This window comes from Emydura macquarii, unplaced genomic scaffold (genome assembly GCF_026122565.2).
Source record: "Emydura macquarii macquarii isolate MOO-44397 ecotype Brisbane River unplaced genomic scaffold, CSIRO-AGI_Emac_v2 contig_3113, whole genome shotgun sequence".
Taxonomy (NCBI): domain Eukaryota; kingdom Metazoa; phylum Chordata; order Testudines; family Chelidae; genus Emydura; species Emydura macquarii.
Window position 1 is genome coordinate 551,503 of NW_027133250.1, and position 25,621 is coordinate 577,123.

Consider the following 25,621-nt stretch of genomic DNA (forward strand, 5'->3'; position numbering starts at 1 on the left):
GGAATCAGATGATCTGTTCAGGCTTTCAGCCTCTGCAGTATCTTCTTGGCTTTAAAAATTGTATCTTTTTATGTTTCTCAGCAGATTCAGACAGGGAAGCCACTGACTATTTCTCGGTTTTAGGATTCCGACTGTATGCATGGAAACAATTTATGCCATTAAGAGTTAATGTGAAAACAAAACAGGACAGGTCCAGTTGCAGCATGTAATGAACATGCAGCACTGCAGCAAAATCTGTGATTCAGAATTCTAAGATGCTCTGCTGAATGCTGCATAACAGAACAGATCTGAAAAAAAGTGTTACAGAGATCCCTTGAAAGCTAGCGCAAAGCAACTTCAGAGTTTGAATTGTCCAGATTATGTAACAAAAATAATTTTTAAAAGTGAAAAACTGAATTTAAAGAAGTAATCATGTTGATCTCCCTGCTCAAAGGCTATGTATCCTTACCTGCACTTAGACGTCTCTCACCTAAATAGGCAGGGGGATGCATTTGTATATAGAATCAAAGGGACCACTGTGATAATCTATTCTAGTCTGACCTCCTGCACATCGCAGGCCACAGAACCTCACCCACCAACTCCTGTAACAGACCCAGAACCTCTGGCTGAGTTACTGAAGTCCTCAAATCATGATCTAAAGATTTAAAGACAAGTTACAGAGAATCCATCATATACTCTAGTTCAAACCAGCAAGTGACCCGTGTCCCATGCTGCAGAGGAAGACAAAAAAAATTCAGGGTCTCTGCCAATCTGACCAGGGGGGAAATTCCTTCCCCACCCCAAATCTGGCAATCAGTTAGACCCTGAGCATGTGGGTGAGACCCACCAGCCAGGCACCTGGCAGAGAATTCTCTAGTAACTCAGAGCCCTCCCCTTCTAGTGTCCCATCTCCAGTCATTGGATATATTTGCTACTAGCTGTCACAGATGGGCCACATGCTATTGTAGGCAATCTCATCCTACCATCCCCTCCACTAGCTAGCAGAGAACCGAATACTTAATAAATTCTTTAGAAGCCATTGTAAAAGATAAAGGAACGTAAGAAACACTGGACCAATGAGCAAAGTGCCTAGGTGGTAGGACTCTCAGTGTTGACTACTACAGTAAAGTTGAGAAGGCCCCTGTCATTCTAACCATTCCTATCAGGTGCTCATTCCTCACTCAGAAATGTTCCTTACACACGGACAGTTAGGCTTGGTACCACCCAGTTTTTAGGAAGTTTGAACAAAATCTGTCCAGCCATTTCTGAGCTAAATGATCATGATAAAAAACCAAAACAATAAATAACTCTTACAATGGAAAGACGTTTCACTCTTGCTCCCATAACACAAAAGGGTTGAAATTTAAAATGTCAAACAGTGTGTGTGGCTAGTCCTCAATGAAAGCTTGTCGATAGGCACGTTTGATACCGAGTGAGGGTCTCTAGCTTGTGTTACGCAAAGGGTCAGCCTAGCCCTAGATGACCTCATGGGCCTCAAAAAAAAAAAAAAAAAAAAAAAAAAAACCTGACTCTGAAAACAAGTAAGTTCAAAGTTACAGATGTTTGAATGCATGTGTTGCTAGATTAAAAGGACTAAAGTCAAACTGTCCCTGTCATGGCTGCAAGGGGCAAAAACTGCTCACGTTACCTTCGATATCAGGAGGCATGAAAGAGTGGGGGATGTATCCCTTGCAGCATTGCTCCCTCTTCCCTTGCCCACAGGGGTTGGGATCTATATGCAGAGAGCTAGGTGCTTCAGACCCACAGGGTTGGGAGTTGTGCAAAAACAGAACTGTGCTGGGCACGTGCATCAGTTGGTGTTGGCAAAAGTGATACTGCGCTGTTCAAAGTCACAAGGAAAGCAACATGGTGGCACAGACAATTAAGCAAAAATGTATGGGGCAGATATTCACACAGCCATGCTCTCTGTTGGCAGATGCCAATTTGCAGCTGAATCATAAAAATTCTGTTATCTTCCACGGGGATTTAAGTTAACAGTTTTTGTGCCTACGCTACCAAACCTGGAGGCATGATCTAGTGACTTCGGCAAAGGACTGGGAACCTGGAACTCCTGAATTCTAACCCTGGCTCTGACACAGACTCTTACTGTGGCCTTGGATAAGTCACTTACCTGCCTCATTTTCCCATCTACAAAATGTGTATAATGATACTAAAGTATGCCTCAGGGTAATTGTGAGAATTTACTGGTTAATATGTGCACAGCTTCTTGAGGTGGACAAGTGGAGCATACAAGTGCTCAGTGCTATTAAATGAATCTAAAAACAGTGTTGCTCCCAGATTGTACCAGCAGATGTGATTTTTGCACAAAATCAAACTGACCCACATGCATTTACTCTATCTTTTTCTCTCCCTTTTCATTTTACTTCTGTATTTTTTCCCTTTTTTTATTTAACAAAATGCAAACAGTTAATGCAACATTAGAGTTAACAGTTTCAGTATAGAAAAGACAGGGAACACACAAGACATGGTTTTCAGAACAACATAAAACTTGCCCACCTAGCAGAGACTGTCTAAAGCTGTGACAACATTAGTAAACCGAAATACTGCAACTCAGAAATGAAGTCAACTTTACAAACTTAGGGCCAGATTCTCAGATAATGTCAATCACCTTAGCTCCATTGAGACTGATAGAAATACACCGATTTACACCAGCTGTGAACCTGTCTAACATATCTCATATAAACACACTCCTACTGGTGGATATTTTGTTACATTTGATAGGTCTATACTTTGGCAGCCGTGTGCTGGGATGGCCCTGGCCTTCCTAATCCAATAAATATCTGATCCAAGTTCTGTCTTAGGACACTTCTTTGCTCAGTAACATATGAACTTCAGTGTCCTAGTATGACCTGGAGAGTCAGCCTAATGCTCCGGTGCATGGAACTAGCTGTTGTCACATACTCATCCTGCAGTGACTACAACTGAAATGCAGCACTCTGGTCTACAGATTGGTAGTTGGGTATAATACAAAAGGCTAAATGTTTTAATCAAATGATACTATTTTCATCCCATTATTATAATAATACTTTGCTCCTTTCCAGCATCTCTTTTCATCTGAGGATCTCAAAGTGCTTTGCAAATACTAGTGAAAGCAGCTTCACAACCACCCTGAGGCAGACAAGTTACCTCCTTTTTACAGATGGGGAAATGGAGTCTGTCTACACTGGGCTGTCTGCGCATCTGTGCAAACATCAAGCAAGCAAAGCTGTCATTTGTATCAGTGCATTTTACTCTGCTTCCAAGGATGGCTAAGGAACACCAGAACAAACTGTGTTTTATAGCAGTTTACCTAGTCCACATTAGGGGTTTGCACAGGTGCAGGTACCCCAGTAGCTGAAATCTCCAGTGTAGACAAGGCCAAAGACAGAGAAAGGGTAAGGACAAAATTATCAAATTTGGGTGGCTAAAGTTAGGCACCTAAATAAGTGGCCTGATTTACAAAGGTGCTGAGTACCACAAATATCATTGACCTTCATAGGAGCCGCAGGTGCCCAGTACCTTTGGGAATCCAGCCACCTACTTAGGTGCTTACCTTTAGCTAACTAAGGTTGAATTATTTTTTTTTTAACCTAACTGAATCAGTGGCTGCAAGAGTTCTAGAAACTGGAACCCAGGCTCCCAGTCCCCTCCAAAGCACACTCCAATTGTTTTTGTAAAGTTAAAAAGTAGCAGTAGTCAGAACCTATTTCCAGATACAAAGCAGAAAGTCAACGTGAGGTAAACGAAATGGCTCCTGTTCCTGAATTTAAACATGGCAATCCAACAACATGAATAAGTCATGGAAATTCTTAGTAAATTTATCGATCTACAGAGAAAAGAGACTGAATTAGATCTATTGTAAACAAAGGAAATAAAATGCAGCACAGTGAAGACATGGGAAAAGCCACATCCCCTGGAAGATGACCCTGCCTGGAACACAGTGAGTGGGTAACATGACCAAGTATATGTACAATCTTAGAATTCTGAAGCAATTTTTGCCTTGTTATTAGACTATACGAAGAATTAGAAGCTGTTACACCTCATAAGCCTAGCATTAGAATAACTACCTACCACAAAATACACAACTATTACTACTATAATAATTAATAATAGACATGTTTTAAAGCATGTGTTTTCTGGCCAAGATTATTTGCTTAACAAGAGATTAAAGTTTCTGAATATTTTCCCATTTAGCGAATAGGTTCAGTTATGCTAACTTCACTTTTTGAAGAGATTATGTAATAAATATCAAATGTATCCGATTTCCTAACTGGTGGCAGTCCTGAACGAAAAGGAGTGAATTTATAAGAGTTAGGCCCAGCGTCAGAAGGCTTGCTTACACTGGAAAAATGCATCATGTTAGAAGTTGTGTTAACTAAAACGCTTTCACGAACACAGAGTTAAATGTTTGCAGTGTCGTTGTAGCTGTGCTGGTCTCTGGATATTAGAAAGAGAAAGTGGGTGAGGTAAACTTTTATTGGACCAACTTCTGTTGGCGAGAGGATAAACATTTGAGCTACACAGAGCTCTTTGTTAAATATGACTTAGCACCTGGAGTGAATAAGGACATGTGTTAAATGGTTGTCATCTGGTTGTGGTTAACCCTAGGGAAAAATCCTTTTAAAACAAGACCTGTTCTGTCTACATTAGGTGCTAAGTCATGTTTAACATCATGTTAGTTAAAATGTATTCAATAACATGTTTTCTAACAGAACACGTTTTCCCAGTATAGACAAAGCTGAAGAGTTAGCACAGAAAGTATCTTGTCAACACTTTTATAGCCAGCTTCCTAGATGCCAAAATCAAGCCATGTGGCTTCAAACTGGAAGGAAGAGACTTTGCTGCAGCAAATGGTGTGCATAGGACTAATAATTTCTCTGGAAACAATTTAGGTTTTAGTTTTTTACAAATTTCTATGAACAGTTGTGTTTTTTTTAAAATATTTTCCCCAATTTTAATTCACTTATATTTTTGCACTAGCAGGAAATATTAAAAAGTGAACCCTCCATTGCTAACACCCATTATTTATTTGAACTGCATCAGTCGCAGAAGTATTCAGAAATAAAACGGTTAATGATAATTCAACGGTGCTTCTTCTTAATAAAGCAATAAACATATGCTGGCCTAAATGAGCTCTAAGGTGGAAAGGCTTCTCAGCCCAGGAGATGGTTACTACTGAATTAAGAAGGAACACCTTGCTTTGTGCTTTACACCTGCCACCTCTGTACTATCATTTACTGCTATGAATCCTTATGCTCAGAACTTCCCAGTCAATGCTCCCCAAAATAAATCAACCCGTTTTCTAAATCCTTCTCCTTCTCACTCTTCCTTACCTCTCAGCCCCCTCCCTCCTCTCCTAAGAATCATCATTCATACCTAAGTAGGGTGACAAAACAGGAAAGAGGTCAATCATTAAGACAGTCATCTTTATTGGGGCATAGGCCATTGCTGTCAGAATTCTCTATGGGTATCTCACACTGGAGACATTTAGATTATCCACGCACAGATTATGTAAATTCATATGCTGTGAGTGGCCGATGGCCATTATTAACCAAAGTACATTCATTTACATATTGAACAAGTACTGAGAAATGCTGTAAATCCTTCCCTCATCCCAGATGATCCGAGTAAAGTGTGTAACTGCAAAATAAGTACACAGGTATGGCTCAGAAACTGTACATCTTCCCTGGGCTCTGGTGGCCTGATACGACTCCAGTGCTCTAGAATAGTTCAGAACAATTGAATGTATCATATTAAGCATCCTCATCATGAAGTACTGTTTGCTAGGTGTGTGTACACTCCCCCCACCACACCCCCTCAAGTGATTTTTTTAAAGTCATTATCAATGTACATTTCAATTATTAATTTTTGTCAGTGGTGTGGTAAGCAAGGAGAAATGTACTACTATTGACATTTACTGATTAAAATCTAATCCTTCCAAGCCTAGTTCTAATGTACTTATTGGTTGATCTGGGTGTTCTTAAACTGGCTTAAGTGGTTTAGATTTGGCATTAGAAAAATGCAAGTTTGCAATGGAAAGTGTGTTACTGCTGTGGAGAAATAGCCCCTCTGTGAGGTTTTCACAAACATTAAACACAAATACCAATAATTACCACTTGAAAACAATAAATGCAATATCTCAGGAAGAATTATAAATGGGAACAAAAAGGGAAGGAATTTGATCAGATTTCCGATATTAAAATCGCAAACTTCCCCCGAGATTTGAGGATGGGAGAAAGCGAGGCAAAGCCCTCAAGTGTTTTCAAAGTGAGTTTCAACTCCAGAAAAACAGAAAAGTTAAAACAAAAATGAACCTGAATCTGGTATTAAGTGGTATTTAAATTAAAGGTGGATGGGGGGAGGGAGGGAAGGAAGGGTGTGGGAGAATTCAGGTGAATAAAGAGGTATGGGGAAAGGTAATAAACGGGCAGAAAAATAAAATAAGGCTAACATTTATTTATAGGGTGCTCAAACCTAGGGTTTTGGGGCACCTAATAAAATTGGACTGACAATATAAAACACGTTGGAAATTATAAGTACAGAATGCCTGTTATGAATTTCATATTATATTAGCATTTTGTTGGTTACAAAAAGGTTTACTGAATTCTACAGAAATTGCTGAAAATCCTGAAAATGAGTCACTGGCCAGATCCATACCACCATTAAAACAGAGCTGTGCTGAGGTCTCATAGGACAAAGCGCACATATGTTTCTGATGCCTATACTGTACTAAACACATTTGTTCCAAGGTAACAGAGCTGCCCCTCGGCTAACAAACTGGTGCTAACCGAGTGAGAAAATGCTCCGAGTATTTAAGGAAAGAAGCCATTGGCTGGCTCCTTCTGCCAACAGCAGCCTGGATCAGTCAAAGATCATGGTGGGTGAAAACTGCAGCTCGGTCAGGAAGCCTCTGTTCGCTAGTTGCAGTTTACGTTTCCATGATAAGGGAAATGGTTTCGTTTTAAAAACTTGGAAAATTCCTTGGAGTAAACTGAGCAAAAACGGATCTGCCCTGGAGGGGTTCTGATCAAAACAAGGATTTCTGACGCAGGAGAGTTCTCTATTTGTTACCTCATTTAACCATTTCAATTCCCTGCTCCACCGGAGGTTTCTCCGTGTAAAAACGGTGAAAATGCACATTCTGCTTAAACCATCCTCAGCCTCCGCAACACCCCCACCAGCTGAGACCATTCGTCGTTCAGCTCGCGAGCCGAACTCACTCACTCCATCCAACACGATGACTTTTGCGCCAACCACGGGGACTCTGCCTAGCCCCTCTGCTGGCTTCCTTGTCCATTTTATATGGGAACGGCAAAACCAAAATGAAAAGGCGCCGGGATCTCTGAACCCCCATTACCCCGGCGGTCGGCCAGCGCGCCTCACCGGACAAGCGAACAATGCCCGCAGCTCTCCGTGCTACCGGCTGCTCCTGGCGCTGCGATCTGCCCTGCTGCAGGGACGAGGCTACCCCGGCCCACCAGCGGCTGGCAGTGAAACGCCGCCGCCCGCCCCTGCTAGTCTCCCGGGTCTGGCTCCGGAGCGGAGGGCAGCGCCGCTGGGGGGTGGGTGAGGAGCAGGGGCAGCTCGGGCTGGGGGCGCTCGGCTCCCGCCGCCAGAGGCGCGCACGGGAAACTCCGGCTGGAAGTTCCAGCCCGCTCCGGAGGAGTTGCACGAACAAAGCCGCTGCGCTGCCGGGGAAGGGGCCGGCGCAGGGCAGGGCAGGGCAGGGCAGGAGCCTCCCCTCCCCGCACCAGCCCGATGCACCAGGAGCCTCCGCAGCTCCTCGCCGGGGCTTGCCCGGCTCCACGATTACCAGCCTGAGGGCCCGGCCCGGCCCGGCCCCGCGAACAAAGCGAATGCCTCAAATTCCTCCGCACCCCAGAGCCGCCGGGCTCCTGCTGCCTCCTGCTCCCCGCGGATCTCCGCAGACCCCCAGCCCCGGAGCCCGATCCCCGCCCGGCACTTGCCCGAGTCTTGCAGACGGAGCCTCCTCCCGAGGCGGCCGGGGGGTCCCGCCGCTCGCCGCCCGGGGGCTCCTGGCCGGGGAGCCGCGCCGCGCCCTCCGCAGCTGCAGCCCGCTCCGCTCCGCTCCGCTCGGCTCGGCTCCGGGGCGGCCGGGCTCCGGCTCTGACAATGAGAGGCGGGGACCAGCCCGGGCCGGCCCGGCGGCCTGACGTCAGGGAGGGGCGGGGGCGCTGGATCCCGGCCCGGGCCCGGCGGCAGCTGCGGGGCGGGCGCAGAAAGGCCCGAGTCCGAGCCGCCCGGCAGCGAGACACCAAGAGCCCGGCCCGGCCCGGCCAGCCCCCTTCGCGCCCCGCCGGGGGACGGGAGCCGCGGGCGAGGCAGCGGTGAGGGGCCCCCTCTCCCCGGTCTAGCCGCGGGGTTCCCGGCCGAGCCGAGGCCCCTGTCCCGGCCCAGGTGTGGCTCGCGGAGCTCTGCAGGGCCGCACGTTCCACTTCGCCCGGCCCGGCCCGCAGCGCACACGGCCTTGTGGTGAAAGTTTGAGTGGCGCCTTATGGGCGGGACGCGCCCGGCGCCGCGCTTCGCAGGTGGCCGCTGCCTCCGGGCCGCTGACGGCGCCTCGTGGCGCGGGGAGCGCACGGCAGCGGCAGGTCGGCTTGGCCACGGGCCTTTCCACTGACCACTGCGGGGATCGGGCCTGCTTCCCAGCGCGCCGTGCCCATGCCTGGGTGTTTAAAGTCATGGCAGCTCCCCACAGGCTGCTGAGCCGACACTTACGTGCGCAGAGCTGCGCTCAGTGGAATTTTCCATCGAAGAAGTTGCCTATTTACTGATCTTTGACGGTGCTGCATGTAGAGCAAGAGCCCTGCCGGGTTCCCTCAAGCATTCCTTGAGGAAACAAGCACAAACGTATTCCGCAAGATGCTATTCGCTGCCATCAGCAAATGCTTCCACAATGGAGGATTTATAGGAAAATAGATAACACTAGTAATAATAATAAACCAAACAACCCCAGACACTATGTTACCAGACTATTACAGTTGGAAAGCACGTCAGGAAATGCCAGAATTGAACATGCCTGTACCATTTAACTCCGCCCTCTTGTTCATATGCACAGTGACACGGTCTTTAATTACATAAATCATATACTATTATTTCTGCAGAACCTCTGCCGCATTCAGTGCACTGACTGGACAGTATGTGAATGATGCAGAAATATTTAGAAAATGAGACTGAAGCCACCTGGATCTTCATGTTATTTTTGGGACACAAACTTAATTATGATAGTCCCTACCATTCAATTTCTTCACTTCACCTGAATATTTTCTAACTTTTTTTCCACATATTTCTTCCCCTTAAACTTTTTGATGTGTAGAATTTTATACATGAGCTTTGTGGTGACAAAAATTAAAATAGTTGTGATAAATGCTAATGTCTTGGTTATTTTTAATTTTCTTTCCTTATTAGCTTATGTACACGACTTTGTTTAGCTCTATCTCCACTTGTAGTTTAAAAAACTAATCATTAGAACGTCTTCAAGCTCCCAAGTTAGCAAAAGGATTTATTTGTAACATTATACAACATTAAATCTGTACCTTTGTGAGGCGAGGATGTGAGAATATCCAGAAGGCATAGATTTAATTTTCTGTAAAATTGCAAGTAAATCTGTTCAGCAGATTGTTTGAAGGAGTTAAAAATGTCTCTTTTTTTTGAAATTGTACATTAGTCTAAAACAGGCTTGTGCATGGGTTAGTTATAAAAATAAAAACAGCCAAGTTATTAGTATTAGCAGCATAATTTTTGTTCTCATTAGGGAGCTGATTGCTAAAACATTTCTCAAAAACTGATATATGAAACTTTTCAGTGAACAGTTTGGGGAGAAGGAATGGGGCTGCTGTGGATTTGAAAACTGGAACAGGAGTGGGGCCCAGTTTTACAGGTGTTGCACATCCATGTTCAAGCTAAAGAGTGCTATTCCTGGGGGAATTCTGCACCACTGTGCACACACAGAATTCATGTCCCCCACAGATTTTTTTTTGCTGGAGAGGTGCTACAATTACACCTTTTGCCCACCAGGGGATGCTGTGGTGCAAGAACAGAGGGCAGTTGACTCACTGGCTGTAGCAGCCAGCCGCCAACAGGGAGGAGGAGACACCGTTCCTCACAGCACCCTGCCCACGGGCCCAGGTGAAGGAGATCATATAGACTGGGATTCAGAAGGGCTATGCAGGGGACAGACTGGGGTGGGGGCTGAATGGGAGTGGGGGTACAGGGATGCTGGATGGTGGGGATGCAGGGCTACATGGGGAAGGGAGTGGCTGAGTGGGGATACAGGGACGCATGAGGATAGGAAGGAGGAGGGTGCAAAGACACTGGGGCAGGGGGGTGGCTGAGTGGGCGTGCAGACACATGGGGATGGGGAGAGGGGTTGCAGGGACATGGGCAGATGCTCCTGTCTGAATGGGAAAGGCTCAGGGTTAGCCAGGGTCTGCATGGAGGAGGGTCCCCAACTCCCTATCCCCCCTCAAAAAAATTCCATACTTTTCCCATCCACACCCAACAACCCTCCAGGTTTTCTCCCAGGTTCCTTCCCAACAATTACTTCCCTGTCCCTCAGGTCCTCCATTACTCCCTGACTCCCCCACGCCTTTGCACTGCTTCTCAGAGCGCAGGAAACATGTCTCTATATTGTAGTTTACATGAATGATTACACACAGTTCTGTATTAATATGACTAGTGTGATGAAGTGGGGGATTTTCTTGGTGCTTTGTATGAGTGGTGTGTGTACCTCGGTTTCCCCTATGTGCTGTATGTTTAACGAGGTGGGGGGAAAGGGTGTTTGTTGTTACAGGGGACCAGGTGTGACCCTGCCTAGCAGCCTGGACCCAAACAGCCTGGACACCTTGTAACTTAGCAACTGATGACCCAGAGGCCCACCTCATCTTGGAAGCCAGCTAGTTTTGGCTGGTGGAAGGACAAAGGGCTGAGGAGATAGGGCCCATGTGAGCTGTTTGCCCAGGCAAAAAGACAAGGGATGGAGGAGGGGCTGGGGGGAAGGTGATATAGGGTGGCTGGATGGAAGGAGGCTGCTTCTGGACTGGGGGCAAAGAGCAGCCTGAGCCCACCTGGAGGCAGGACTGACCGAGATGGATGGTGCTGAGATTTCCTAGGTTCAAGGGCCCTGAGAATGTCCTGTGCTGTGTTCAGATGTACAATAAACCCTTCTGTGTTACGCTGGCTGAGAGTCAGTGCAGTCTAGGGATCTGGGTGTGCGGGCCCTGGGGGTCCAGAGCGAGTGGACTCCCTGAAGGGGCTCACGGAGAGAGAGAGCTGTGCTGAGAGAGTCTCAGAGTTGCAGTTCCAGGAGGTGGTGGAGCACAGAGCTTAACCCCCGAGAGTGAGTGTGACCCCAAGGAGGGCTGTCACGCTGAAGGGGTTCCTCCCAGGGACCTTATAGAACCGAGAAAGCACTGGCCTGTGAGTCTGTGAACCTGGAATCTATTTGCCAAATGTATTTCCTGACTCTTTTTTGTTGTCTGCGTTGTTACAGATATATTTGCTGACAGGTACTTTTGAAATAAATGACCAAAATAATTGAAACTGGAGTGATTATGTTGTGTAATTGTCACAAATAAAAGATTCAGAATTTTGCAGAATTTTAAAATACGGGGTGCAGAATTTTTTATTTTTTGGTGCAGAATCCCCAGGGGTAAGGGTGCACATACGCAGCAATAACAAACCTGGCCAGAGAGAGGCACTCACAACAGTCCCAGGAGAGCAGTTATTGGACCAGATTCTCTGATGCATTGTTTATGCTGATGTAACAGGAAAGGGGTGGGGAATAAGGGAACATGTGGTACCACCCTGATTCTCTGCTTGTCTTTGGTGCAGGCTACAGTAGCCAGCATGGGGCCTGCTCTAACCTGCCCCAGCCGGCTGCAGTCCACAAGGATCCTTTTGCCAGCTGGGGATTGCAAATGTGTGTCATGCTCCAGCCACTCCTTCCATTCACTTGGTATCCCACGCTAGGGATTTGCAGTAGGTCTCTGCTTGCTTTGTGCCCCCTGCACTGTGCAAAGGCAGAGAAATGGGATGGAAGACCTGCACAAGTATCTCTAACTTCAATGTAGTGCAAATATTTTAAAGAGGTTTTATCTCCAAGGTGGGCCTTTCTCACCCCTTAGTTCGGATGGGACTATGGTTTCATTTCCCCTCCTGTTTCTTGACTTGCGCCTTTGTGCTTCACTGAGTAGCCAGTAAGGATTACCTGGTCCAGGGAAGGCTTGTGGAGTTGTATAGCTAGGTCTTGGTGATGCAGGCAAGATCGGAAATTCCATTGGAAGTCAGATCATGAACAATACATCCTTACAACTGGCTTTACATTCATCATCAAGAACCTGGGCTTCTATAAGAACATAAGAACGGCTATACTGGGTCAGACCAATGGGCCATGTAGCCCAGGATCCTATTTCTGACAATGGCAGTGCCAGATGCTTCGGAGGGAATGATTGTCGTCCAGTCTCAGTTTCTGGCAGATGGAGATGTAGGGACACCCAGAGCACGCGGTTGCATATCTGGCTAATAGCCATTGATGGATCTATCCTCCACAAACGTATCTAATTCTTTTTCAACCCAGTTATACTTTTGGCCTTCACAGCCTCCTCTGGCAAGAAGGTCCACATGTTGACTGTGCGTTGTGTGAAGTACTTCCTTATGTTTGTTTTAAACCTGCTGCCTAGTCAGTTCATTGGTTTTTGTATTGCATGAAGGGGTAAATAACACTTCCTATTCACTTTCTCCACCCCATTCATTTTATTATAGACCTATATCATATCCCCCTTAGTTGTTTCTTTTCTAAACTCAACAATCCCAGTAAGAAGCTATCCCATACCCCAATCATTTTTGTTGTCCTTCTCTGTACTTTGTCCAGTTCTAATATATCTTTTTTTGAGATGGGGGGACCAGAATTGCACATGGTATTCAAGGTGTGGGTGTACAATGGATTTATGTAGTGGTATTATGATATTTTCTGTCTTATCTGCCCCTTTCCTAATGGTTTATAACATTCTGTTAGCTTTTTTGACTGTTGCTGCACATTGAGCAGATGTTTTCAGAGAACTATCCATGATGATGCCAAGATTTTTTTTCTTAAATGGTAACAGCTAATTGAGACCCCATCATTTTGTATGTGTAGTTGGGATTATGTTTTCCAGTGTGCATTACTTTGCACTTATCAGCTATGACCTTCATCTGCCATTTTGTTGCTCAGTCACTCAGGTTTGTGAGATCCCTTTGGAACTCTTCACAGTCTGCTTTGGACTTAACTGTCTTAAGTAATTTAGTATCGTCTGTTTACCTCTTTTTCCAGATCATTTATGAATATGTTGCACAGCTCGGGTCCCAGTACAGATCCCTGGGGAATCCTGCTGTTTACCACTCTCCATTGTGAATACTGGCCATTTATTCCTTCATTTGGTTCCTATCTTTTAACCAGTTACTGATCCTTGAGAGGACCGTTGCTTTTATTGCAGGACTTGTTTGTTTATTTTATTTGAATTTGTCCTATACTACAATAAATAAAATACCATCCAGCACTTTGGGCCTCTAGACAATCTTTTAAAACTACATGAATTCTTGAACACACTCATCAATTATCATGCATCAAATACAAAGAAATAACCCAGCAACAAACAAAATTTAGTCTCCTCCCATAATCCCAGTCAGAATCCCACACCACCGCTACCTCGCCCAACCCAACACCCATCTCCTCATGGAGCAGAAAGAGAAGGTGGATGGTGTAGTATGCCCTAAAGGTTAACAAATGAGCTTTTATGGACCAAGGGGAAGTGAGCTCCAAAGGTCCAGATCCCTGGTGAAAATGTCCTAACAGTTGCCCCCCTCTTATCCTAATGGAGCTCCAGCTCAGGCATCTCCACTGACTGCAGCTATGGCAACATGTCACGATAGGCAGTCACAGGTCCCTGAGGTCATTTTAGATCAAAGCTGACTTCTTAAAATCAACCCAAAAATCAGCAGGCAGCCAGTGCAGGTGGCAGAGTAGCGATCCACTCTGCACCTGTAAAGAGAGACTGCGCTAGAGGTAAGCAATGAATTCTGAACACTGCAGTTTCTGGAGGGATTTGGGATGTAGCCCATACAGAGAGCATTGCAGTGCCTGAGATTCAAGTGACAACAGCAAGTGTTGCCTCCTGACAGAAAATGATCAACCTGGTTATAGCTGCTCCCTGATCTTTTACAGGCAGCAGAGAGTCCAACCAGACCCGCAGCTTGCAAACCCAATCACTCAACGATAGATACCCACCTTCCATCACAGAAATTACCTCTGCTTCCCCAGTTCACCTGCATCATCACAGTCTTATCTGGATCAACTCTCAGCTAGTTTGGAACAGCTCAGGCACCTCAGTGGTTTGGAGTAGAAAGTTGAACCTTGTCAATGGATAGTACAAGGGCCCGAAAGGTGCGTTCTACTGTCCCTGTGAAAAACCTCTCCGGACTTGGCCAAGCTGTGCCTCACAGAAAGTTGCCAGTTAAGCATGTGCTGGGGAGTTTTATTATTCTATCAAAATTTCAAAGCTTTTCCATATTGCATTGCACGTGGACTCACCTTCAGTTTTTTCCAGCCTGCCCGTGGAAAATGCACTCAGCAGCCATTTAGATAGGGGTTTTCTTGGAGACAACAGACTCTACTGAATCAGTATCAAGTGGAAAGGCCTGAGTAACTTTCTAATGTCTTTAGTCTGCTGCAGAAAAAAAATCTTAGGCACTTTGTTTGACATTGAACTTGTGCTGAAGGTCTGTGCTAAGATAACTATTGGGGAATACAGGCAGGGTGATTGACTAATAAAGGTAAAATACAGAGAGATTCAACCTTTTACAGGAATTTAGGGTGGGTCTGTTAGAAATTAGTACATGGTGGTCAGTCACTGCATCCTGAAGCTCACATCCTCCCAGCCCTTGTCTATATATAAAAGTTGCACCAATATCTTTCCTCTTTTTTTTTCTCCCAGCACAAACTGCCTTGGACTCTGTGATATGGTGAGGGCAGTAGAAGAGTGGTCCTATTTGTAAACCAGGAAGTGGGTGGGCGCAGCCTAAGGGGAGGAGTCACTGGATCCGGGATACAACTAATGTTGGGGGACAACTAATGAAAAAGCAGGGAGGGTGTGGGGGTCACAGGGTCAAACAAAGGAAACCGGAATGGACACCGAGCAGAGAACCCCGGACAGTACCCACTGCTCCCAGAAGGTGTCAAGGGAGCCAGCAGATGCTGCCCAGAGGAACTCTGCCCGGACGCGTGAACACACAAGGGAACGGAAATAGGCCCCACAGTCGCAGAGCTCCTCCCTCCCCAGCCAACCTCCTCTCCCTGGTCTTGTAGATGGCCAATTTGGCCAGGGCTAGGAGGAGGTTGATGAGGAGGTCCCGTGACTTTGTGGGGCCACAGATAGGGTGTGCATAAATAAACAGGTGCGGGGAGAAGTGCAGCCAGAACCTCAGCAGGAGGTTCTGGAGGAGCCAGAATAGGGGCTGCAGCCTGGCACACTCAAGATAGACGTGCGCCAGGGTCTCCCTCACGCCGCAATAGGGGCAGGTGTTGGGGCGAGGGGTGAACTGCGCCAAGTACACGCCCGTGCTCACGGCTCCATGAAGGAGCCGCCAACTGATGTCCCCAGCGGGCCGTGGGGTCAGGGTGAAATACAGACTGGCCCACCGGGGGTCCTCGCCTTCCGCAGGTGGCAGCAGGTCCTGCCACTTGGTGTCAGGGCAGGACACGAGGGCGAGGAAGTGAAGGGTGTGGAGCATGAGCGTGTAAAGATGGTCTCTCGGTGCGGTTCGAGAGGGGACCGGCTGCAGGCCATGCAGCCAGCTCGGTGTGTGGGGAGGGGGCGGCTGAGGGGACTTGCGGGGCCGGGGCCCGATGGAGAGTGCCAGCGGGCTGGGACTGAGGGGGCGGCGGGGACCACCCTCTCGCAAAACCCGCTCGAGGTAAACCCGAGCAGCAGGGGACAAGGCTGCCTTCACCTCCTGGAGTACGTGCCGGGGGGTTCGAAGGGTGGAGAGCCCCATGTGCTGAGCCAGAGCCTGGGGATTCACCCAGTCCCACCGGTCGTAGTCCAGGAGATCTCCGATCTTGGTGACTCCGGCCAGGACCATCCTCCAGCGCACTGAGAGGGTCTCCGTCACCTGCACATGGAGTTGGGGGTTGTGTAGCAGGGCTCTGCGAGGAGATCTGCCCCCTCAGTGGCTGCAAGGTGCCTGGAGACCCTGGTAGAAGACCGGCAGCTCGGAGAGGTCTCGCGGAAGACCCCTCGGATGGACATAAAAGAGCTGCTGGTCGCATCTGAGCCCTCGGAGGCGGCAGAGGAAAGCGTGTGCCAAGTGGCTCCACGCCGGACTACCTGCACCATAAAGGAGTCTCTGCAGGGCCTGGAGGTGGAAGGTGTGGACCTGGCTGTGGAGACAGTACAGGCCCTGCCCTCCTTCCTCCATGGGGAGACTCAGGATCCCTGCATAGACCCAGTGCAGCCCTGGCCAAAAGAACTCCAGAACAGTCATCTGGAGTTGGGCCAGGAAACTCGGGGTCGGGACCAGGGTGTTGAGCCGGTGCCAGAGCATGGACAGGACCAGCTGGTTGAGCACCAGCGCCCTCCCCCGAAGGGAAAGGCACCGGAGCAGTCCCGTCCATCTCTGCAGCCGCCGTGACACCCTGTCCTCCAAATCCTGCCAGTTCTCTGTCAGGGAGGGATGGGTGGCGGAGAGGTAAACGCCCAGATAGAGCAGTGGACCCCGTGCTCCACAGGATGGCTTGAAGCGCGGGTGAGAGGAAGTTCGCCCGCCGCTCGGCCCCTACCATCAGGCCAGAGCTCTTGGCCCAGTTGACCCGGGCAGAGGAGGCCGCCGGGTATATGGCCAGGCAGGCCTCCAACTACACCAGGTCACCCGGGTCCTGGACCATGAGGAGTACATCATTGGCGTACGCTGACAGGACCAGCCTCAGCTCTGGCTCATGGAGCACCAACCCTGTCAGCCTCTGGCGGAGGAGACAGAGGAAGGGCTCGATGGCCAGAGCTTACAGCTGGCCCGACAGCAGACAGCCTTGACGCACGCCGTGCCCAAAAGCTGACCGGTTCGGTCAGGGTCCAGTTGACCTTGACCAGGCACTCCACGGAGGCGTACAGCACCCAGAGAAAACCCACAAAGCGGGGCCCGAAGCCGAATGCCTGCAGGGTGCCCAGGAGATACCCGTGGTCCATCCTGTCGAACGCCTTCTCCTGATCCAGAGACAGGAGGGCGAACGACAGAACGTCCCTACACCCGGACCTCCAGGAGGTCCCGGACCAGATAGAGGTTGTTGAAGATGGTGCGGCCTAGGATGGTGTAGGTCTGGTCGGGATGAACCACGTCCTGCAGCACAGACCCCACCCTCAGCGAGATGGCTTTGGCCACGATCTTGTAGTCTGTGCAGAGGAGCAAGATGGGACACCAGTTCCGAAGGTCATGGAGGTCCCCCTTTTTGGGCAGCAGGGTGAGCCTGGCTCGCCTGCACAAGAGGGGGAGCACTCCGCTGTCCTTGGACTTGGCCCAGACGGTGGCAAGGTCTGGGCCGAGGATATCCCAGAATGTGTGGTAGAACTCCACGGTCAGCCCGTCCATGCCAAGGGATTTGTTCGTGGGTATGAGGCAGAAGGCTTCCGAGAACTCAGCCAGAGTGAGAGGCAGCTCCAGCCGGTCCCGGTCGCCTGTGCCGACCATGGGAAGTTCAGTCCAGAGAACCCTGCGCACGGTGGCGGTGGTGGTCAGATCTGGGGAGAAGAGGCTAGCGTAGAAGGCCCGAGCCCTTTGGCGCATCTCTGCTGGATCCATGAGAGGGGCACCCTCCTCTGCCAGGAGGCAGGTGACATGCTTCCGGCCCCCCTGTCTTTTCTTCAGGGCGTGGAAGAAGCAGGAGCTGCGATCCATTTCCCGAAGGAGACGGATGCGGGATCGAACAAAGGCGCCCCGATCCTGAAGGTCTTCGAGGGCCCGGAGCTCCTCCCGGCACGCTCCACAGAGGGGTGGATCCTTGGGGCTGGCGGCCAGACACCTCTCCAGCTCTAAGACCTCCCGCTCCAGCTGCTCTATCCCCGCATCCCGCCTCCGACTGGCCCCCCGAGTGTAGGCACGGCAGAAGAGCCGGGCGCGCATCTTCCCCACATCCCACCAGTGCCACGCTGAGGGAAAGGCATGTCTCTGCACCAGCCAGAACACCTGGAAGGACGCCACAAAAAACATGTCATCCAGCAGGCTGTTGTTAAAATGCCAGTAGGCCGGCTCTGGCCTCTCCACGGTGAGAGAGGCCATCACGGTCACCAGATGGTGGTCCAAGAAGGGGGCCGGCCGAACGCTGGAGGAGTGGGCCCATGAAAGATTGTGAGAAATATAGATGCGGTCCAACCGGGAGTGGCGTGACCGATCTTCCCCCACCCGGACAAAGGTAAAGGTGACGACGTTGTCCGGGTGGTGGTTGCACCAGACGTCCACCAGGGAGTGATGGTCTGCAATCTCCCGGAGGACGTCCGTGGCGGCCGGGCACTGCTCGGTCCCCATGCAGTCCCGTTCCTCGAGGGTGGTGTTGAAATCCCCACCCAGGACCAGGCACTCGTGAGGATCCAAGGCGCTGAGGAAGGCGGATGCCTGCTGAAAAAAACACACCCTCTCCGGGCCCAATGTTGAGGCATAGGCATTGACAAGATTCAACGCCAGCCCCTCCATGCGGACCCGGAGATGCAGCAGGCGACCCAGCACGACCTCGGCGACCCCAGCACCTCGGGCTTTAGGTCGGGGGAGAACAGGGTGGCCACTCCGCCCGTGCGGGCGGAGAGATGACTAAAGAATACCCTGTCCCCCCAGTCCAGCCGCCAACTTGCCTTGGTGGCTGGATCCGTATGGGTCTCCTGCAGGAACACCACAGAGTACCCTCCCTCCTGCAGGAAGGAGAGCACTTGGTTCCTGCGGAGACCCATCCTACAGCCCCTGGCGTTCAAGGTTGCAAAGATTGTCGGGGCCATGGGGAGGGCTGGGGAGGATTCTCACAGGCAGGAATGCTGGTGGCCCCCGTCAGGCCTCGCAGCAATCCGTGACCAACCCCAAAAGCCAGAAGGGAGTCACGCCTCCTGGTCCCTTTCCCCTCCTTCAGGATAGCCCTCACGGCCCGGAAGATGAGATGGAAATCCCCCCAGCACTGCAGGGCCAGCTGCACCCTATTCCTGGCCCCGTGACAGTCGGCCAGGAAGGTCCACAGCTTGTCCCGCAGTGTCTCGGGGGCCGGGGTAGGAGACCCAGGGTCGTCCTCCGGCCGGGACCCTGCAGTGGCCCCGTGGCCAACAGAGACGGGCAGACAAAGGGCAGAGCCTTGACGTGGCGCTGATGTCATGGGTGCTGCGCTGCTCGCCTCGATCCCAGGCACAAGGAGTGGCAGTGGAGGGAGACAGCAGCCCCAGATGGAAGGGAGAACTCAAATACCACCCCCCGGGAGTTGGCAGACGTTAGGGGGAACGACACAACCCCAGGAGCGATAACAATATGGGAGGTGGGCAGAGGAGGGACAGGAGCAGGATTGGGGGTGGGAATAGGGTCAGGGGCGGGAACGGGGACAGAGGCAAGGATCAGGGTCCAGAGTGGCAGAGCCACCGGGGTGCAGCTCCGCCCGACCACTGCAGGGGTCAGGGGCATGGGGTCAGGAGGGAGGCTCTCACCAAACCAGGCCCGGGCCCTAAGATGGACGCGGTGCCCGCAGCCCCCGTGAGAGGCAGGGGGCAGCTCGGGTCAGGGCCCCCAGGAGGAGTGAGGGACAGCTGCCCCACCTCAGATGCCCCGGGACCCAGCTGCTCGGCGCTAGCTGTCGCCTCAGGAGGCCCAGCGGCCACAGATGTAATGCTGGTGGCAGCTGGGCAGATGGGGGCATCGGGTGATGACTCAAGGGCGGGGACAGCAGTCTGGGGAAGAAAAGAGGGAGGAAGGGGAGGGTCACAAGACCGCCCAGATCGAGGTCCGGTGGTAAAGGGTCGTCCTCCCCCAAGTGACCGGGGTTAGACCCAGGGACTCGATCTTGGCAAGGATGGAGCCATAATCCCCCTCTGCCTCCCCGAGTGTCACCCTACTGGAAGCCGGGGCAACAAGTACCACGGCGACGACGGGGGTTGAAGGTGACGAAATGGCTGGGGCAGCTCCCTCCGGGGCTCCCCCAGGGAGGGAGGCAAGGAGGGCTTCCAGGAGGGGGGCAGAACTACTCCTCCGTGCTGCTGCAGCGTCCCCCTTGACCGACGCCACCTGCTCGACGTCGTCGGGGGGCGCAGCAGAAGGCTTAGCATTGGCGGCCCCCTACAGAGACTTCCAGGGGGCTTCCTCCCCATCCGAGTGGGCAGGAAGGTGCTGAGCCTTCTTCCGCTTGCCGCGCTTCCCCCGAACGAGCACCCAGCTCTCCAAGGTGTCAATGGAGGGTGGGCCCGCAGGGGCGATGGTGTCAGGGGCCAAAGGGGTAGGGACAGGGCAGCAAGGGGATGGGGAACCTCCCCGTGGGGCAAGCCCTCTCCCAAACCCAGATCCAACCTGGGTGCCCTCTCCTCCACGGGCCTTTTCCCAGAACTCACTGTGGGGGTGACGGGGTCCGGCTGCTCACCGGGGCACAATTGGGGGGGGGGGGGGCCCACACTCGCGTCCTGAGCAGAGTCGTGCACAAGAGGAGGAGGAGGAGGGGTGGCCACAAGGGCCGGGCGACTGGGGCTGCTGGCGATGGCAGGGCCGGTGCCCACCGGGACCTCAGGCGACCCAGGTGCTCCTCCGTGCTGGGCCAAGGGGAAGTCCCTCTGGACGTGCCCCGTCGCCCCGCAGAGGAAGCACCGGGCCTCCCCTGAGGAATAATGAATCCGGTAGCGGGCCCCCTGATGGGGCACCAAAAAGGACCCGTCGAGGGCCTCTCTGTCACGTGCCACCACTGGCAGCACCTGATGCTGAACCTGCTGGCGGAAGGACAGAACGTGACGGAAGGTGGGGTCCTTGCAGCCCAGCGGGAGAGGGCTGAAAACGGAGAGTGGTTTCCCCAGGGTGGAGAGGAAAGGAAGCAGGGCAGTGTTAGGGAGGAAAGGCGGGACGGAGGTAAGGACCATCCGTACACCCAGGTCCTCCAGGAGCTCTAGGGGGACGTAAACGCCCCCCACCGCCAGGCCCTTCTCGACCGCCTCCTGGGCAGCGGCCTCTGATGCCAGAAAGAAGACAACCTTCCCGTACATCTTGGAGGCTGCCGCGATGGCCAAGGGCCCCACCACCCATGCCAATGTCCGCACATAGGTCTCAATGTGGGGCGAGGCAGGCACCAGGAGGCAGCGGACACTGTGCATCCTGGTCAGGGTGGAGAAGGGGTCCCGGCCACTAGAGATGGAACTGGAGGAAGCGGCGGGGCCAGATGAGGTGGTGGCTGGACGGGTGGCAGTTACCTGAGTGTATGATCTGGGGGAGGGGGGGGAAGAGGAAGCACCCCCAGAGCTGGTAGAAGGGACAACTGGGGATGGGGGCGCTATGGCCGATGGCAGGGCCACGGAGGGAGGAGGGCTCCCCCCTGGGAAGCAATGCCATCCGGGCGGGGTCCTTGCCCTTTTTCTCACCCTGGCCCTTCCTGCCGGTCGAAGGAGCTTAGGCGGCAGTGGTGGAGGTCCCCCTACACCTGCCACTGTCAGTGCCTCAGTAGGGGTAGCGGTGGCAGTAGGAGCTAGCCATGGGGTGGGCGGGGGAGCGGGCTGGGGGGAAAGGACAGGGGCCACCACAGGGCTGCCTGATCCATCGGAGGGGGAGAAAGTGGGACTAGGCACCCGGAAGGGAGGGGAGGGAAAAGGGGGCAGGTCAAGATTGACCACCCCGCCCTGCTAGGCTGCAAGCAGGGAGGGGTACCAGGGGCAAACACCGGGGGGATGTGTGTAGCTAACTACTCCTCCCTGCTAGGCTGCAGGCTGGGGAGGAGGGCGCCGCATGGGGGGTGGGAGGGAGGAGTCAGGGATGGGGTAGGAATGGGGGGGGGGTGCCGGCTCCTCCAGCTGCACTAGGAAGAGTGTGGGGGGGGGTCACAATCTCATCAGGGGGTGCAGTGTAGGGGTCAAAATGATAAGGAACTGGGGTCCTGGGGGCTCACAAGCACTTAGGAGCACCCGGGCACACTGAGGGGGGGGGGGGGGCAGATCGGGGCAAGGAAAAGTAACAAAGGCATGGGCAGGGGGCAGGGAACGAGGGCAGGGAAGGGAGGAGCACAAGGCTCCAAGGAACGGGGCAGGAACAGACAATAAACGCTGAAGGGCGGGGCTGGGCGGGGTGAACCAACAAACACTCAGGGCCGAGCGGGGCAAAAAAGCCAAGGAGACCCAGGGCAAAACTGAACAGTAAGGGGCGGGTGGGGCAGACTGCGAGGAGAAGGAAAAAAAGGCAGGGGGTGTAAACTAGTCTGGAAACACTGGAGGGCAAAGCAAAGGGAGCCCTCTGGCCAGACAAGGGAAGGAAGACCAGGGAGGGGCAGGAAGCACATGCACCCGGGTCAGCTTGGGTGGTGGAAAGCAAGTCCCTGCTGCTGCAGTGATCCCAGGAGGTCCAGGGGACGAGCGGCTCAGCTGAGGGTGAGGAGGTGAAGCAAATGGCAGCTGGGGGTAGTGGAGGGGGCGACAGCGGTGATGGTGGTGGCAGGGTGAAGTGGGGAGCAGATGGACCAAGGGGAGAGCTCCACGCTGCCCCCTGCTCCCCACAGAAGCAACAGTACCTGTCCCCACCACCACAAGAGCAGAGGTGGTGCAGTCACTCAGTCCAGCCGACAAAGCAACCCCCTCCGGAGTGCTCCCCCAGCAGCAACCGTGGCAAAGATAGTGGCCAGTCCCCTCCTCACGAGCGGTGGTAGATAAAAGTAGCAGCAGCAGCAGGCTCCCAAGCGACAGCAGCAGCAGCCAGCCCAGGAAGGCCTCGTCACTGGTGGTGGCGGCAGCAGTGGCAGTGGCAATGGAGGGGCCACTCACCCGCTCCCCCCCCCGGCTGGCTGGGAGGGGGGACAGGCCAGCAGGACCCCCAAGCAAAAGCAGTGGCAGCAGGAGCTCCATGAACTAGCAGTCTCCTCCACAGCAGTCTGAGGAGAGGGTAGGAGCCCCAGAATGCTCAGGGCTCTGTTCCCCGCTGACTAGCTAAGAGCCATTGGGGGCAATTAGGAGCAGCTGAGGCCAATTAAGGACCAGCCAGGTGCTTCATAAAAGCCCTGTGCTCCACATAGTCAGGGTGCTAGCTGTGGGTGAGGGTGAGTTGAGGAGCAGACTGGAGAGCAGAGTTCTGTGGAGGAGCAGCCAGGAGGAAGGTACCAGGCTCAAGAAGCCAGAAGGACTGAAGGAGGGGGAAAATTACCCTAGGGGAAGAGAGTGCAGTTGGAAGCACGGTGCCAGCAGCACATAGCTGCTTCTCATAGGGACCCTGGGCTGGGACCCGGAGGAGCGGGTGGGCCTGGGTCCCTACTCCCTCCTCGGGGAAGACGGGGTGACTGGAGATGCCCTGGCCCACTACAAACAATACAAGCGTGAGACCCCCTAGAGGGGAGCCGGCTGCTTGCCACAACTCACACACAAATTGTTCTCTGTGGATTTATTTCACCACTTAAAATAATTAAATTTCTTTGGAATCAACGTCACTATTTTGATGAGAGCTATATTGGTGGAAGATCCATGTGACTGTATTCCCTTTCCAATATAACTACACTGATTCAGTCGGTCCCCCCTTCTATTTCACACTGCACCTGCTCAAATTTGAAGTGACCTGTCTGGTTACTTATGTGCACTCCAATGATCTGGGGTAATCTGAATTGGCTTCTGTCCCCCCTCTGTTTAAATTACGTTCTTGCCATCACAGGGGTCTTGAGCATTGGTGGCACCTCGGTCTTTCCCATTCTCTGCCTGAAACACACAACAGCTTAGTTTCCTGAGGACTAAAATGCTTTAGTTTAACTGAAGTCCGTTTCAATGTAGGTTTTTTGGGTGGAATTTACTGGCCTGCATTATACAGGAGGTCTAATGGTCCCTTCTGGCCTCAGATGAATCTACGACACATGCACTGGTATGCACTTAAGAGCATCTGTTTGTGACTGGAACTCATTGCATTTGTGCAGATCTCGAGGCCATCACCACAACCATGCCCTGGACTTCCTTTTCCTCTGGGCAGAGAAGCACATCCAGTCTCACCTCTCCAATAGATTCCAGAATTCCCAGATTTACTGGGGGCTATTGGAACCAATGGAGGAGACGAGATACTCCTGGGTGCCAGAGCAGAGCCAAGGAGGTGCAGCAGAACTGTACGAGCACAAAGGGCCGCAATAGACCTTCCAGCAACTTTCACACTACGTGTACACTGAGGAGCTCAGTGGAATTTTTGCCCTAGGGGCCACGAATGGAACCTGGTTTATGCTGAATAGCTTGGCCTTGGGTCACAGGGAGGCAGAGGTTCTGATGGCCAAGACAACCAGGGAGTCTCACCAGGAAGATCCTCCCCTGAACAGCCAAGACCTCCTTGGCATGCTCGAGACTCAGCAGGAGACCCAGCTGGAGATGATTCTAGAGAGTCAGACCAACAGTGCTGGGAAGGAGATCTCCTCTCAGCTGGTCTGTGCTTAGTGGTATTTACAGACTGTCAGGGGGCTGTAACCTGAGTCCCATCTCCCAGGGCTAAAGCCCTTAGGTTCAGGCTTCAGCCCTGGGCCCCAGCAAGTCTAAAGCCATCCCTGGCGATCCCATTAAAATGGGATCACCAGCCACTTTAGGGTCCCGACCCACAGCTTGAGAACTGCTGGTTTAGAGGGTTTTGGAGGCTTTCTGAATGTCCTCCACGATACCAGCTACAGATTTGTATTTCTATCCCGCAGGGATCGGTTTTTGGCCCTACGCTATTTTAACGTTTTTATCAGTGATCTGGAAAAAAACATAAAATTATCACTAATAAAGTTTGTAGATGGCACAGTAATTGGCAGAGTGGTAAATAATGGTCACGAATACAGAAAGATCTGGCTCTCTTAGTAAGCTGGGCACAAGCAAACAATTTTGTTTGAATACATCCAGATGTAAAGCTATACATCTAGGAACAAAGAATGTGGCTGTACTTACAGGATGGGAGACTATCCTGGGAATCAGCAACTGGAAAAGATCTGGGGATCATGGTGTATAATCAGCTGAACATGAGCTTCCAGTGCAATGTGTGGCCAAAAGGGCTAATGCAATCCTGAACTGAATAAACGGGATTCTTCAGTAGGAGTAAAGAATATATTTTACCTCTGTATTTGGCACAGGCGAGACCGTGGCTGGAATACTGTGTCCAGTTTTTGTGCCCACAATTCAAGACAAGGGGACAGTTCAGAGAAAAGCCATGAAAATGATTACAGGATCAGAAAACATGCCTTATAGTGATAGACTCAAGAATCTATGTAGTGTAACAAAGAGAAAGTTAAGGGGTGACTTTATTACAGTTGGTAAGTACTTACTTGAGGAGCAAATATATGATAACGGGGTCTTCAGTCTAGCACATGAAGCTCTAGAGAGATACGATGGCTGGAAGTTGAAGCTAGAAAAATTCAAACGGAAAATAAGGCGCAAATTTTTGACAGTGAAGATAATTAACCACT

At 51.6% G+C, this 25,621-nt stretch overlaps 1 long non-coding RNA gene across 1 annotated transcript; it reads left to right on the forward strand.

Annotated features, from left to right (window-relative positions):
* The first annotated feature begins 23,259 nt into the window (after positions 1-23,259).
* LOC137141722 (uncharacterized) lies at positions 23,260-24,911 on the forward strand. Its single transcript, XR_010916715.1, has 2 exons — positions 23,260-23,317; positions 24,119-24,911. It is a non-coding gene; the product is annotated as an uncharacterized lncRNA (long non-coding RNA).
* Positions 24,912-25,621: the final 710 nt, after the last annotated feature.